Below are 3,477 nucleotides of genomic sequence, written 5' to 3'. Positions count from 1 at the left end.
TCAGTAATCCAGGTAAAAAATCAAAGGAAAAAAAATTGTATAGGTCCTCTGGACGGGTTCTTCTTTAATGAAACGTTTCGTCTCTCTTCCAAGAGACTTCTTCAGTCTGAGAGTTTCAGGCAAAATTCAGGCTTTTATGTCCTCCCTCCAGGTGACTGATACTCACATCACATGACCATCGTTCACAGGTGACTCCCACTCACATCACCTGGCTATGACTCACAGGTGACTGATACCCACATCACATGGCCATCGTTCACCCTAATGTGATGTGGGTATCAGTCACCTGTGAGTCATAGCCAGGTGATGTGAGTGGGAGTCACCTGTGAACGATGGTCATGTGATGTGAGTATCAGTCACCTGGAGGGAGGACATAAAAGCCTGAATTTTGCCTGAAACTCTCAGACTGAAGAAGTCTCTTGGAAGAGAGACGAAACGTTTCATTAAAGTGAGGACATTTTCTGGGTCCTCACTTTTTTTGCAGTTCTACTCAGTTTGTGCTCCACTGGTTAGGCTTGAATGAAGTTCTGGTTTGGGTTAGTTTTAGGGTCAGGGGTCAGGGGTCAGCTACAGAAATGACTCGTTTTGTGTGTGTGTGTGTGTGTGTGTGTGTGTGTGGACACAACCAGCAGGAAACAGTCCAGAGCCACAGAGGAAAATAAAGCTACACTGCCATCTTGTGGATAAAAACAAAATTACAAATTTCAATCTGTTCAACAGTTTATAATTAAAAAGTCTTAAATCATCTAAAATCAAAGGAAGTGGAGATTCATTTATAATCTAAACTTTATTTATAATCTAAACTTTATTTATAATCTAAAGAGATAAACTGATCTGCTACACTGGTTCTGCGGATCAGAACCCTGTTGACTCATAACTAGGGTTTCAGGTCCTGGTTCAGGTCTTTGCACAGGTTTTCCATCAGATTCTGTTTCTCAGATATACAACTGATTATTTTTATTATTATTATTTAGTATCTCAGACTGTGAAGGGCTCTCCTGATCCAGACCAGGATCCAGCAGAGTCTGGATCACTGGAAGGGAAAAGGACAGAATGGGACCAGGGCCCGTATTTATCAAACTTCTTAGATTTCCTCTTAAAAATTCTGCTAAGGGTGGACTTAAGTGTAAAAAAACTCTTAGTTAAAAGCAGCGATGTAACATTTGAAACGATGCCTCGGAGCCTGCGTCGAGCAAAAAGGGGCGTGCCAGATGAAGCCCTGGTTCGAGGTGTGTGTCATAACTGTAAAAATCACGTGACTGATGACGAACGAGGCCTTGGATTCAGTGGGCCACGTCATCGTGTCACTTTGAGAGCCACATAAAGGGTTCGAGCCTCGCGGCCCTTTGTGCGTTTGAGTTGGAGTTTGGTGTAGTGAGAGGTGTGCATTGGTTAGAGTTAGAGTTAGTGGTTAAAGTTCTGTTATAAAATATATTACATCAGCTATTATTTATTATTATTATTATCCTCATCATCACTATTATTAATTTATTATATTAGTAACATCTGAGTTAATACATCCAGTCAGAATGAAACTGTTAAACGTTTAAGATTGTGAGAAAGATCTTATTACCAACTGTATCCCTTATTCAGAATATAAAATAACAAATAAATGAATTAGCTCAGTCAAACATTTTGTTGCTGTGTGCTGAGCGTCTGTTATTCTGTTTACGTGTCCTATTCATTTACTGCAAGTCATAAAGTGGAACATAAATTGATTTTTCCACTACTTTATCTTTACAGCTTATAAAATGTAAATTAATTGTGTTTGGGATCAATAAAGTTGTATTTTGTAGTCCTATAAGAAGTTTTAATACACTGTTTTTGGTACCTGTTTTTCTCAAATTGTGTGTGTGTGTGTGTGTGTGTGTGTGTGTCTGCACACGTGTGTGTGTGTGTGTGTTTGAATAAATGATGGTGCTGTATTAATGTAAATCTGTTAAAATGTGCTTTATGAAACAAAGTCCACTTATTTGTAGTAGTTCAAAGGCTGGGGGACTGTTAAAAAGTTTCTTTTTTGAATAAAAATCAGTCATTTATATTTTATTTGTTCCATATGTTGCAGTTTCCTGTCTTTCAGTTCCATAAGCATTTATTTTAAGACCATTTATTTTTCATGTTCAACATCACATCACTCAAATATTAATATTTTCATGTAAAAACACTTTTATATTCAATGAGACGTGGCAAAAATATTTTATTTTATACACAGACATTCCAGGATTCTCTGACTCAGGATTAATTGAGTCTGTCATTTATCCTTCTGCACAGCAGGTGTCACTAGTGAGAGTGAAGGTAATGAACCTTAGAGCTGGAAATTAGTTCATGAAGCCTTGTTTATCCATCACTAGTTAAAATCTGAGAGTAAAAGTCACTTATCAAGTGTCAGTCTTACTTTAAGTGAAGTGTAGGAGTAATTCTTAAGTGTCAGTCTTACTTTAAGTGAAGTGTAGGAGTAAATCTTAARTGTCAGTCTTACTTTAAGTGAAGTGTAGGAGTAAATCTTAAGTGTCAGTCTTACTTTAAGTGAAGTGTAGGAGTAATTCTTGTCAGTCTCAGAGCTGATCTGTGACACCTGGCTGTGCCACAAAGCTGATCCTGGATGACGTCGTTAGAAAAACCCCCGACATGAACCAATCACTGCCTCAGATTTCATCTTCAAGAATATTGTTGGAGAAATGTCAAGATAAAACTGTGAAAATGTTAAGATAAGTTCACTTTCAACACTAATGTTGTCACCTTGTACTGATTGTCTGTAAATTACATCAAATGTCCTCATTTGCATCATGAAAACAGACAAAAATCTCACAATTTTTTTCACTGTATAGTGTGATTGTTAATATAATAAATGAAAAGTTCAATCCCACCATAATCTTTATTTCTTTGGGTGAGGGAGACCACATCGTCAAACACTGGTAGCTACCGGTCACTGCTAGGCCAAATTTCATTTACATAAAAGCAAATGTTTAAAGAAAGAAACTAATTTTATCTCCTTCATGATTGAGTTTAAACAATAATCTGTTCACTTCTCTACTAATCAGAAGGCAAAAAAATTACAATGTCTTGTTCAGTTTTTGGAATTCCTGAATTCCTGATTTAACTTTGTCGTGATTGGTTCATTTTTGTGGTGTAATCATTTTATTTAATGTTTATTTTATTATTATTATTGTTACATATATTTATACATTTTCCCCTCTTTTTCCATTTATAGTTCTTCCAGTCTTGTATAAGGTACCCGAAAGTGATACTTGAGTAAAAGTACAAGTATCTTTTCAAAAAATTACTTTAGTAAAAGTTGAAGTCTCCTCTAAGAATAGTACTTGAGTAAAAGTCTTAAAGTATCTGATTTATTTTATACTTGAGTATCAAAAGTAGATTTCTGACATAAAATGTACTTAAGTAATAAAAGTATTGAGTAAAAATGAACAGTTAGATTTTCCAAAATGTGTTTATTTGGAGGTGACCTCTTCAAAAAAA

The 3,477-nt window shown here is 35.8% G+C and overlaps 1 protein-coding gene across 1 annotated transcript in view; it reads right to left on the bottom strand.

The window, feature by feature from the left end:
- The window catches only part of LOC106533732 (zinc finger protein ZFPM1), a gene marked incomplete at its 5' end in the record, with an annotated part of 16,043 nt that overhangs the window by 11,742 nt on the left and 824 nt on the right, over positions 1 to 3,477 (bottom strand).

The sequence above is a fragment of the Austrofundulus limnaeus genome, unplaced genomic scaffold (assembly GCF_001266775.1).
Source record: "Austrofundulus limnaeus strain Quisiro unplaced genomic scaffold, Austrofundulus_limnaeus-1.0 Scaffold1009, whole genome shotgun sequence".
Lineage (NCBI taxonomy): Eukaryota > Metazoa > Chordata > Actinopteri > Cyprinodontiformes > Rivulidae > Austrofundulus > Austrofundulus limnaeus.
Note: the sequence above shows the minus strand (reverse complement) of the source record. Positions and strands in the feature narration are given on the sequence as shown.